The following is a 13,898-nucleotide window of genomic DNA, read 5'->3' as shown; positions in this document are numbered from 1 at the left end:
AATATATGATTTTTGTAAAAATTTGGCTCATTTTAATTTACTTTATTTCAGCTGTCACTCATTGATTTACTGGTAAGTTTTATGACAGCATCCCATATTCTTCATGCAAGAGAAATCAAGACTATGCAACAATGGACTTCATATACAAAGAACATTTTCAGATCTAGTTGTTCTTCTTTAGAAGAACAGCAGTAGGGTTTGCCTTTACTTTATCTGAGGTGAACCATCCAGTCCTGTAGAACTGGATCAATATTAACAAGGCAATGTCATCTGATGCCTCCTCTGATGAGAGGTGATACAGCTGTGATAAACAGTAGAATGCTTGAATGTTTGAGGCTGTTGACATGCTCAGGAAATCCCTCATAAAGCTCTGAGTTCTTATTTCTTGCTGACTTTGAATGTCCAAATATCCAACAAACTAAATGTACAAGAATTGGAAACAAATTGCAATAAACACAAAGCTATCAAACTGATTCAGAAAAAAATAAAGCTCAGAACAGAACTAAAGCAACAATAAAATGAACCAGGCAAACTAATTTTAAATAAATATAATTCCAAGTTAGATGATTTAAAGGTAAATTCTTCTGAATATGTAAAAATAATACTAATTATTATCAAACTCCCCACCAAAGAAAAGGGAACACTTCCTTATTTTGTGAAGCCAGGATTATCTTGATAATAAGCCCCATCAAATGAGTACTAAGACAAATTGAAAACTAAGATTCTGTGTTGGTTTGAGTGATAATGGCCTCCAAATTTTGTTTGCTATTTGCACCCCCATACTTGAATGCTTGGCCCCTAGTAGGTAGAATTATTTGAAAAGGATTAGGAGGTGTGCACTTGGAAGAAGGTATGTCACTGAGGTGGGGTGGTCTTTGAGGTTTTCAAAGCCCATACCATTCTTAGCAATGTCTTTCTTTGTCTGCCTTCTGCTTGTTGTCTTAACAGGTAACCTCTCAACTATTCCTCTAGCAACATGCTTGCCTGCCTATTGCTGTGTTTCCTACTAAGATGGTCATGAGCTCACCATCTAACACTGTGAGCAATTCCTTAATTAAATTCTCTCTTTTCATTTTTTCTCAACATAATATTTTTTATTGGTTATTTGGGAATTTTACACCATACACCTGATCACACTCACTTTCCAGTCCTCCCAGGTCCATCTCCACCCCTTCAAAAAAAGAGAATAATAAGGAAAAAACTACAAGTCCAGTTTTTATTGCCCATATACTCACTGGAACATGGTCAAACTCCCAGTAGCCAGCTCCTTAAAGAAAACTCAGTTCAGTCCTTCTCCACCCACCTCCCTTCCAGCAGCCCTCAATTGTGGAGAGCTACACTTCAGCATCCTTGTCACAAGAGTGATATAGAAGGCTTCTGTGACAACCAGTACCCACACTCCACCCCACCCAAAAAAAGTATCAGCCTAGACAGGAAACCATTGAGAAATTCTTTCCTTTCTAGGTTGCTTTTTCCATAGTGGCTTCTCACAACAATAGAAAAGTAACTAAGACAGATAAATGTGGATATTATGTTAAAACCTAAATTAAACTCTGGCAAACATAATTCAATAGCATTTGTATAAGTATATAGGAGTTAGCCTAGGAATTAGAGTGTGAACTGTCAAATGAAAATCACTCTGTACAACATATATATTAATAGAACAAGTCAACATTCTGAATGATGAATGTACTTGACAATATCAAATACCATTTCACAATAGCAATACTGAAGATTTCTGAATAGAAGAGAAGGGTCTCCGTGTGAGAAGTAGCAGCTATTGAAAACACACAGCTGTTCAAGGATGAAAGAATGAAAGCTTTTCCTCTGTCAGGAATTAAACAAAGATAACAAGTTTCACCCTATTTACTCAAGCACAGTCCCAGATTTTATAGAGAAAACAAGGAGGCAAAGAATAGTAAAGTCATTCAAATAAGAAAGAAAAATGTGGAAATACCTCTGTTGACAGATCACATGATAGCCACTTTTTACAAAAACCCTGCAGAATACACCTGTTCTACCATAGTCTAGTCAACATAGTTTTGAAAGATTTCTGAAAACAAAATTAATTTTAAAAAGTTTGAAATCTGCATGCTTTAGAAACCCAAAATAAAGAAAACAATTCTATATAGAGTAGCATCCTTAATGATAAACACTTAAAATAATTTAAATCACAGAAATTCAGGATTATATTCTGAAAATAATAAATCATAGTTAAAAGAAGTAAGATCTCAATAAATCCTATGTTCATAGACTGAAAACATTCATTAAAATGGCAATATTGCCCAAAGTAATGTATAAATTTGATGAATTCCCTCTCTAAAACACATATTTTTCAGAAATGGAGATAGATATTTTGCAATCTATATGTAATTTCAAGGGAAACACAATAGCTGAAATAAATGTTAGGAAAGAACAAACACGGATTTCTTAATGCTAGAAATACCTGTGAGGATAACAGTAATGTTGGCTGTGATGAGCAAGAATAATGGCAAATATGTGCATCAGTAAAATAGGATTGAAAGTTAAGAAACAAATTTAGGGGCTGGCAAGAGAGCTGAGACCAGATAACCTGAGTTTGATCCCCGAGAGCCACATAATGAGAGGAATTTACCAGCTCCCATAGTTCTCTTATGACCTCCACATCAGCACTGTGTTATACTCATGTACACATTCACCCACCCACCCCATAAACATAATCTACATGTATGTGTGTGTATGTGTGCGTATGTAGAAAGTTGATGTGAAATATTTAACATATATTCCTTCAAAGATGTTATTTATGATCGTTAATCATGGCTGTCATTTTGATTGGGTCCAGAATCAATGACAAAAAGTGACTCCATGGCTCTGGATGGGTCTGTGGGGGTGCATCTTAGAAGAAATAACTTATGTGAAGAACGTATAAATCCTCCACTAGAGTCAGTAGTACATTTTTCAATAGTGCAGATATTATAATATATGAGGAAAAGCAAGACTGCTTATGCCTCTCTATCCTCACTCCTTGCAAGTGAGTGATTCTACCTTGTTACCTGCTCACACCACTCTTCACTACTCTCAAAACTTATTCCTTAGCCTTCCAGCATTAACTAAAGACCTGTGGCTTTCTAAGAATCCTTAAGGCCTTGAGCTCAAATAGGGAATGCCAAAGTATCTATCTAGCCTCTTGAAGTGAGTAACTGCTATGTTCTCTGCTTACCAAATGTGCTGACAGTCATTATTGGACCAATCAGGCCCTATAGTGTGAGCCAATCCAAGTTGTAATATGTATTCATTCAACTAATTCTATTCCTCTAGACAACTTCAACAAATTCAGGATTTAAGTAACAATAAACACATGAAAAGATAATCAACGTCATCAATCTTTAGGCCAAAAGATCAAAACTGTATTGAGACACCTCTTCACAACTGCCGTCATACAAATAATAATAATAATGAATAACAATTATGATAATAAGGATAGTAGAAATAAGCTTCACTGTGAATGTGCAGAAAGTGGATCCTTTGCATATTGCCAATGGGAATGTAAGATGATGCTGCCGCTATGGAAAACAGTTTTGTCATCCCTCCAAATGTCAATCATATATGAACTTTGTGACCAAGTCTTTCCAATCCTGGTTGTATATGTGAGGTGATTAAAAGTATGCTCATGAAAACACTTAAATACAAATGTTCACAGCAGCAGTATTCAAATCCATAAAAAACAGAGGGAGAAACATAAACACCAACTTGCTGATAAAGGGATTTAAAGAAGATATACCCATATATTGTCCTGATTCATCCTGATGCATAAGTTACAGTGATGATCCTGAAAACATGAGGCTGAACAAAAGAAGCAAGTCATGAAAAAGCTTCATGCTGCATAAATCTATTTAAACAGCATTTTCAGAAGATTCAAGTGGGTGCAGAATAATGGCAGAAAACAGTTACTTACTAAAGGTCAGTTACTCAAGAAGTTGTGTAATGATGGCTTGGGTTTTGGTAATAAATTTTAATTTTAAAATCCTCAGATGATTAAGAATGACTGGGAAAAGTGTATAATAAAGTCTACACTTATGGTAGTACGTGATGAATACTATAACAGATTCCCAAAGAAAGCCAATAGAGGAACATCTAAGCCACACAAGTAGGTAAGGCCACATGGAGCTGACATTGGAGCCATTATAGAGCTAGATCCAGGGTGAGAGGTAAGGAGCTTTATCTGCATTGCTCATTTTGTTTTAATTTTTAAAAAAAATATTCACTGTGTGTGTGGGGGGGTAAGGTTCATGCAGAGGATGAAAGAGGGTGTTGGATCACCTGCACCCAGAGTTAGTGGCTGTTATAAGGTGCCTATGTGAGTGCTGAGACAGGAATTTGTGCCATCTCCAAGAGCCGTACCTACTCTTAACTGCTGAGATGTCTCTCCAGGACCTACATTGTTGATTTTTGTGTCTACCATTTAAAATGATATAATCACAGGTCTGATCACAGTATAATTAACTATTAACAAATATAAATTAGCAAAGGGCATAATCAAAACTTTCAGTTATTCTCAAAGATTAAAATCATGATAATACAGAAAAAATATAGAAACAAGACTCCCTAATTCAGTCAAGATAGGCTTGTTGCTAGGAGACTGAAAATCATTTCTGTTGACTACCTGCTGGGAGATTCTTTTAACTGAACAATTGATGAGGATGTGTATTTGCAGTGTGGGGACCTGGGAATTTCACATCCCCTTTGAAGTGATCTGGTCTTTATTCCAGGTGTATAACAGGTTCTCATTCACTGGGGACACTCACATCTTGAAACAGAGCTAACCAGAGTAGAGAAATCTCTGCCCTGAAAGTCCAGCACTCAGAGATTCTGAAACATGCTAACAGGCAGGTTTTTCCAGTTCAAACAGAGATATCAGGAAGGAGGCACTTCTCAGAACAACAACACTGGCTATTCAAGGAGGAAGTCCAGAGTCCAGTTTATGAGACTGTTTTCAAGTGATGTATTTGACTTTATCGCAGTGTTTATGCAGAAATGCTTCTAGCTGTGCCAGTTTCAAGTTCTATACAAACTGTATGTGTTTATCCAAGTACACGTTTCTTCTTATTCACGAGTGTTTGCATATGGTGTTCGCCGATTAGCGTGCTCCATTTGTCTGTTAAGTGTGCATGCTTCACTTTGTATTTTCTATTTTAATTCACTTTGAACTTCAAGGAGTACACCTTTAGTGGAAGGAATACACTTCAATTGTTAATACTGTTAAATGGAGAAAAAAGTGGTTAGTGAAATCCTGAAGTGTAACTTCTTGCTTACATCTCTCCAAACTAGGCTTCATCCATAGAACAGGAGTTAAAAGTATTGATTAAAAATATTAATTAAGTGTTATGTGTAGAAGTGTTTTACCTGCATATATACTTGTGCACTACATATGTACCTGGTGCCAAAAGAGGCCACGAAAGGGCACTGTGTGCCCTAGAAATGAGATTGCCTATGGTGGTGGGCTGACACATGGGTTCTGGGAATGGACCAGGGTCCTCTGGACTAGCAGCAAGTGCTCTATTACTGAGCCATATCTCCATCCTACCTATTAATATTTTTAAATTCAAGTGTTGTTTTGTTATAGAATGTATTCATATAACATTTTGGGCAATTTCAGAGCAAATAGCTTTCAAAAAAAGGGTGCATTTTCAGATGCTAATTATCCAACTCTACCATCAAACAAATAACCAATCCTACCTTTAGGAAGGTGGTATGGTTTCTTTGTAGGAGTTTATGTTGTGTCTGCTTGTCCAATTTTTACTCCTTTCCTAAATCCATTAACCCACACTAATTATTATTCAACAGTGTACTTATTGCACACAAAAGCTTTGAGGATTCCCCATTATAACAACAAAAATTTCTTCCACCCACGAAACATGTCCTCAAGTTTAGTATTTTAAATTTGCTTTCCAGGTTGATTGCTATTTTTATTTCTTTTCATACTTATTCAGAAATATTTAGTTCTATTTATAGCACCATGTTGCAAAACCATAGTCACATCCTGAGTGCTCTGCTAAGTGGCTCTCTCTCATTTTTTCTCTTTGTATCTGTTCCTCAGTGCCACACTTATTTCTAATTATTTGCTTTGCAGATTACTCACAATCCTTCCTATGATTCCAATGGCCAGTGAAATACTGGATGGATAGTTGCTCTAAATTGCAGAGATGAGAACAATCAATAATACATATCTGTCATTATATTCCATATCCTAAGGAACATTGTCTTAGAAGTAACAAGGCTTTTTGGAGCCCACAACCTACGATGGGACACTTTGCACAGCCTTGATGCAGGGGGAGGGGCTTGGAGCTGTGCCTACCGAATATACCAGGCTCTGCTGACTCCCCATGGGTGGCTTTACCTTGATGGAGGAGGAAATGGATGATGGGGGGGGGGGAGGCTGGAGGGGCAAGAGGAGGGAAGAGAGGGAGATTTGTGGTTGGTATGTAAAATGAATAAAAAAATTCCTTAATGAAAAAAAAGCACAAAGGGAAAAACATACTTATAAATAAAATAAGACTACTAGTTTTAAGCTGGTTGAGTGTGAACTCTATATAAATTTTCACAGAAGAATCCGTGTGAACATACATTCTGGTGGATACTATTGAACTATCATCAAATAGAGCAGACTTAATTATTTGGATTTAGCAATTTCATTTCTAAAATATTTACTTTACTAAGCCATTTACCTACATACATATGTTCACGTTGTTTTTGGTGTGTGTGTGTGTGTGTGTGTGTGTGTGTGTGTGTGTGTGTGTGTGTTGTATGAATATAGAAGTATAGGTGCACAGACACACATGCATGTACATGTGAAAGCCAAAAAAAAAAAACTTGATGTCTTCCTTCATTGGTCATTGCCCTACTCCTTGAAGGCAGATCTTGTCACTGAACCAGAAGTTGCTGTTTTTGCTAAGCTGGCTAGACAGCAAGCTTTGGGGATTTGCTGTGTCTATCCCACATTTCTGGGGTTACAGGCATGTGCAGATGTGGTTGGCTTTTTACATGGGCACTAAAGATCCAAATTCAGGTCAGCAAATAGACCAAGGTATGTTACCCACTGAACATACCCATAAAAACATGTGATAATGAATATTCATTTTTATATTCATCCAAGTTCCAAGCAGGTATGAACCTTGGAGAACAAATGGACACATTATACTGACGTGTGTGTGTGTGTGTGTGTGTGTGTGTGTGTGTGTGTGTATACATGTTAGATTTCCCATATTTGTCATTTCCTCCTCCAGCAGTGGTCTCATTTAGCTTGATTTTGGCAGGTCTACTTAAGAAATATCAGAAGTCTGGTTAACAAGTTGATATCAGTAGTTCAATCATACTCAACCTTTCCTTCCACTGGAGTTTACAGGAGGAAGTGAAAGAGCTAGCCATTGCTTCTAGCAATTGGCTCATTCTCATTCAAACTGAACATTTATTAGCTCATGCAGAAATAGGTGTTCTTAAAAAAATGAATAAATTTTGCTAGGATCACACTTTAAAATCTAGCACTATACAGTAAAGGAGAGAGATGTGTAATAACATGAAAAGATAAAAAGAGATGTTTAACAAGATGTAGGTTTTGTGTACTATTTTTAGATTAGCATTCAGCTGTGAAAAAGTACCATGACAAAAGGCAACCTGGAGAAGAGTGTTTATTTGGCTTACAGGTTAAGGTCAGTCACTGAGAGAAGATAAGGCAGGAGCCTGGAGGCAGAACTGTAACAAAGACCATAGAGGAGTACTGTTTAGGGACTGGTTCCCCTGGCTTGCTCACTGAGCTTTCTTATACAGTCCAAGGCAGGGCACTGCGTCTAGTGAGCTGGGTCCTCCTACATCAATTTACAGTTAAGAAAATGCTTCACAGGCATGGCCATGGTTGTGTGTGATAGAGCCGGTAGTTCTTCAGTTCTAAGTATGTCAGTTGACATCTGAAGCCAAGTATGACAACACCTATAATTCCAGAAACTGGAGACAGGCAGAATGACAGAAAATTGCAGGAGAGCCAGGGATACATAGCACAGTAATAGCCAAAACCAAACAATATACATCTTTTAAAGGTTAAAAAGAGGTTGTTTAATGAAATGGTGTTGTACATAAGCTTTTTGTATTAAAAGTACTTGAATTTTTTAATATAAAATGATGCTGAAGCTATAAAATTTATGCCAAGTAATTAATAATAAATTCCTTTAAGAACAATGTAGAATTTTATTAAATAGAGTTAAACAGACATTTAAGATGTTCTTATACTTCATATTACTTGAATAGTTTTTACAATACTCAGAATTACTAGACTTTATGGAATTGGGTTAATAAAAGGATTTGAAGGAATAAATGTACTTGTAAATGACACTGCATTCTGCTAGAGAAATATTTTACTGGCTCATATATGTAAAGCATTCACAGATTTCAACGAAAATTTCAATTGGTATTCATCATCCTATTTATCTAAATTTAGAACAAATGGTTGATTCAGGTGCTTTTCAAAACTGTGTAGATTTCTGTGACATCATCTAGCCATGGTGACAGAGTGATTCTGTCTTTTCTAATAGGTATACTATTAAAGTGCCAAGGAAATTTTTTTCCAACTAATGATCCATATAAATCAGAATGTGGTAAGACCTGAATGTGGAGTCACAATGAGACCAATTGTTCTGTCTTTAGAGTTGGTAAAAATGAACTTTCTGGAGGTTGAGGAGATGGATCAGTCAGTGGAGTTCTCGCCGCACAGCATAAACACCTGAGTAAAATCCCTCCACTCACACCCTGAACTTGGCAGTGGGTTACTCGAATCTCGAGACTAGGTAAAAGACAGCTAGGCAGGCTGACTAGCAAGCCTGGCCAATCATTGAGCTCCAGCTGCAGTGAGAGCCCCTGTCTCAAAACACAAGGGGGAGAGTGACTGAGGAAGACACTCAAACATAGATTTCTGACCTCCATATGCATTCACACATGTTCATATACACACAAAGGTATGCACAAACTCACAACCATGATACATATGGTCAGCGTTGTCATAATCCAGGCAGAGATGTTGTGGTGCCTCGTATGTAATCTTTTTTGGAGATCTTGGGTCACTGCTAGGATCTGGAAGCCTGTCTGATATAATAAGCTTTTAGATCAACATTTAAATGCCATATTCTGCAGATCTCTGAAGTATGAGGGCTGTCCAGGTATCTGAATAGACAAACTTTGTGTCTAATTACTTGTTTCAAGCTCAACCCTGAAAACATATGCAAGGGACTGAGTAAATGAGTAAATTTATTCCTGTAATATTATATCAGTACTTACTCACCCTGACTACAATTAAAAAAAAACTTGATTACTCATGACTCACTATCAAAAAAAAATGCTTTTAAGTTGAAGCTCAAATGTCTTCTGTAATATCAATAATAAAGTATCTTTTTTTTTAATTTTAAGGGGGAGAAAACATGGCATCATCATAATCTGTATAAAGTAAAACCAAGCTCCAGAGTACAAACAATCCCAAAGTTCAATATCTGGGATTCATTTATAATCTTTCTGGTTTTTTTACTTAGAGACTTGGATGATTTCTTTGACCCTACCTTTGGCAGCACATACATAGCCTGTCTGCTCTATTTTATTATGGCTTGTGCTTCCGGTGATCATCACCTGACACTGGCAATTTTTAAAACTGCTAAGGTCCACCACTGCAACCAGACTCTTTTTGGAACTCTAGTCCTGCCATATATTTGCAAACCTCAGCTGTTTCCTATTATCCTTTTATGTCTTTAAAATCATTATCATTTTACATGGGTAAATCTTAAATTACAAAGTTTAGCTGCCAGAGCAAGGTATATTCCTGTGTACAAAAACATGTGTAGCTTTAATATTTATCAAATATCTTATTTATTAAACATATGTTGTTATCTATTTAAATTTTCTAGAAACTTGCTATTGAACACTTGGTAAAGACATAAGTACTTAGGTGTTAACCCGAGTAGATCCCATGAGGTCACCAGCCAAGATGGAGGAAGCCACGTGGTTGCTGTTTAAAGCAAGTTTTTTTAAACAATAATTATTTTCATTTGCATACATACATACAGTTGGATCCAAGTTACATACATACATACATACAGTTAAAGCTTGCTTACATTTCCAAGTCACATACCTGTCCATATACACACATAAGCAGTTTGCAGAATCATTAGCCATTTTTAAGATGAAAACCAACCAGAATTAACTTTCAAATTCAGTATTTGCAGGTATAAGAAACCATAACAGTTTACTGACCTTCTACAACCTTCCATACCAAAGTCTTTCTTGTGATTCCCCTCAGTAATCTAGAATATATTGTAAAGTTACAATATTTTAAACAGGAACAGAAATACATGCATATATCATAACAAGAATAAATCTAAATTTGCATCAGCACTGTACCACAGACAAGAAACTGTTGGTTAGCCTCACATAGGGAGTGACATTCCATTCTTGGAGTCAGACCCTGATCAGGTTTTAGCCCCAGGGCAGGTCTTGGGAGCCCCACCCAAGAGCATGGGGGATGAAGAGGATGGGAAGGCATGCACCACGTGGACAAAAGACTGCTGTTAATCTCAGATTTTCAAGTATACAAGAGCGGCAGACTGAAAGTGACTCCATGCCCTGGCTGGGCCCAGAGACCTGTAGGCCACTCCTTAGCTGTGACCCTCGAAGGGCAGTTAGTTCTCTACCAGCCCCCACACTCTGAGCTCCTGGAGGCTCTAGCTGGCTCCTGCCAGCTCTGCCCCGTGTCCACACGGGAGCCCAGCCAGAACCTGCCGGCCATATCTGGGCCCCACAGTGCTCACAGCCCGCCCTAGCACAGGGCAATGCCTAGTTCCCATGAGGCCAAGCCTCTATTCCACAGCTTTCTGAGTGAGCTGGGGCCCCCAAACCCACTGCATCCAGGCCCTGTGATGCTCACAGGCCGCCTAGCCCTCTCAGCAGCGCCCTGGGTCCCGAAGTAGCAGCTGTGCAGCCGCTGCCTGCAGGACTCATTGCAGAGCTTTCTGTTAACTGCTACCTGAGCTCTGGTCAGAGAAAGAGCAAGGAAGCAATGGGGGAGTTCGGTTAGTCCGTGCCAGTATTGGGTTTGGGTACCCCCCAAGAGGACAGGAAAAACCTGTGACGTCCCAATGTCTCCCGCCTCCCCAGCCCTATCACTGCGGGAGCAGAGGCAGCTGCTAGGGGGAGGGGAGGGATCCTGGCAGGGAGAGTGGTCTCTGCCAGGAGAGTTCGCCTCCTCAGCCATTTTGGAGGACTCCCTTCCTCCCGTAAGGGGGGGGGGGTGATTCCACCATTAGTAGATCCCCCTGGTCCTCTGGAAGGACCGGGGTTTTTTTTTTCTTTAGAGTCTTCACGCTGAATTTCCTTTAGAGGGTAAAGGGAGGAGGTGGGAGAACTGGGAACCGGTCAGGGGCAGCCGGGGCTGAGGGACAAGGGGAGTTTGTGGATCTGGGGGTAAGGGTATAAGGGGAGTTTGAGAAGGGAGAGGTGGGGGTCTGGGCCCCAATGTTGCTGGGGCAGGTGAAGCAGTGAGGAACGGCTTCACCCAGGCAGGTGGGTCTCTGGCTAAACTCTCCCAGACCAAAATATAAGGCTCTTGATCTGGGTGCCCGTGTGGTCCTTGGTCAAAGATTCGAGCTTTCACCTGTGAAATGATATAAACATTGAAAGTCCCATCCCCCGGCCAGCCGACCCCAAAGGCCGGCAATTCCGAGGAACATTTCTTTTTCTTGACATCCGGAGAGGCGTTGTGAGCCCGGGCAAGGACATCTCTCCAGTTATTTAAAGTCAAACTTAGGGGGGTAGTTAGTTGTTGCCCCATGCAGAGAAGAAAAAAGAGGTAGAGACAGACAAAGACAGATGAAACACAAAAAGGACAGACACAGTCCGCACGGTGGTGGATTTGGTGACAAACCGAAAGTACAAATTCAAATTCAAATGAGAGTGGCAGCAAACAGCCTTGCTGCCCCCCCCCAAGGAGAGACACTAGGTCTGTCTCCTTCCTCCAGATCACTCCGGAGGAGACCTCCAGAGTGGGGACCTGGGGACGTCTGAGCACGTCTGCTCCCCTCACAGGTCCCAGACACAGATCCTTTGCACCTCCGCAGGCACAGAATACAGATGCCAAATCGACCAGACAAAGGACAAGAACACAATAACATAAAACAGAGATCGAGCTCATTTTTACCTCCAACTGGCAGAGTGGGGGGGGGGGGTCTGAGGGCACCCCAAAATCTCGGTGGAACCTCCAACTGATAGACCCCAGACTCAGGGTGTTACCTTTCTCAGGTGGGCGCCCCAAGAACCCAGACTCAGGTCCAACTGATGCAAATACCAAGAGGTTTATTGATGCAGCTGTACAGTCAGGCTCCCCCTGTCCTGAGAGCAAGAGTCGCATCCTACTGCAGCCACATAGGTACTTTTAAAGGAAAAACCCACCAAAGCCACAAGATTACAATTCCCATACAATTTCGTTTCGATTGATTTATGTCTAGAGGCTAATTTCATAAGATCATGGTCTGATCACAGAGTGATCACAGAGTGGGTATAGTCACGTCCGCATGCACATTCTTCCCGAAACCTCATGGTGGGTATCAGGGTGGGAGTGAAGTTTACACAAAGGTTACAGTGGTCCTTCCTGGAACACTTGCAACTATCCCAGTCACAGTTGAGCGCATCTCTTAATAGAAATCTCTTTATATTGTTACATTTTGGCAGGAGGGGTAGTTGAGTAATGGCTGAGTCAGGTTGCTCTTGGAACTAGCTTTTTTAGTTCCTCATTCTCCTGGGGCTTGGGGGTTGTAAGCCTGAAGGGTTAGGGTCTTTCACAGATACACAAATCAAAAACTTAAAGGCACTATAGAAACATCCAGTAGTATATCAAATAATGCACTGCCTCTGTCCACCTACCAAACTATACCAAACTTTGATTTCTTTGGTCAGAAATATCCCTAAGAACTCAGTTCTTATTTGAAATTTTGCTGAAATAACAGTAGAAAGGCATAGGGAATGGAGAAGGTTTTTAAATGAGAGAAAATGGTAAACAAGTGAGTTAACAGACACAGCCTAGAATCACAAAAGACTGCAAGAGATCCACTGCATGATTATCTATTGGTGAAATTATTAAGGCCACTCCACGTAGTTAAAAGGAAGGTTTATTTAGTGGTGTAACTTACAAATGAAGGGATAGGTATTTTGCAGGGTCTAGGAAAGGCATGGCACAGTCCAGCTGTTTTTTTCTGAAGAACTCTGCTCAGTTTACCTCCAGCGTCCAGGGTCCAGGAACCAAGAGAGACAGCGCATCCAGATCTCGGGTCTTCAGTGTCCTCTCTTGGCCCTGCCTTGTAGGCGTGACAGTTACCAAAGCCTCAATGGGTGTTGGAACTTCCAGATCAAGGTTGGAATGGCTACCCACTACAATTATCACCATATCATCATGAGAGCCAAGTCAAAGAACTGAGTTCTGGCAGAGAGTGTGGTTATCTCAAGCAAAGCAATGATTCAACGTGCCAAGATACTCTTCACACAAAGATGAGAAAGCTAAGTTGTAAACTAATCAACCCCAATTAAGTGTTAAGAAGTAATTATGTGAGACAGCAGACCTCAGACCAACTGTCAAAGAGCAGGGCTCTTTGACATCCAAAAACCCAGAGTCAGTGCTTAGTGTGAGGAGAGACCTTAACATTATAGTGTAGCTCATTTGAAACTCAGAATAATTTAACCCCATTTTTTAAATTTCTGAAAATGTAAGCATAATTCCTAGCACTCTGAGATTAGTTAGATCTAGCGTAGTACTTAAAAAGATCCTACATATGTATTAATGAGTGCTGACAGTTCTACTGTAGTTAGGGTATGAAGACTGAGCTTTGTTACCTCTTCACACA

The sequence above is a fragment of the Peromyscus eremicus genome, chromosome 3 (assembly GCF_949786415.1).
Source record: "Peromyscus eremicus chromosome 3, PerEre_H2_v1, whole genome shotgun sequence".
In the NCBI taxonomy this organism is placed as follows: domain Eukaryota; kingdom Metazoa; phylum Chordata; class Mammalia; order Rodentia; family Cricetidae; genus Peromyscus; species Peromyscus eremicus.
This window is presented reverse-complemented; position numbering follows the sequence as displayed.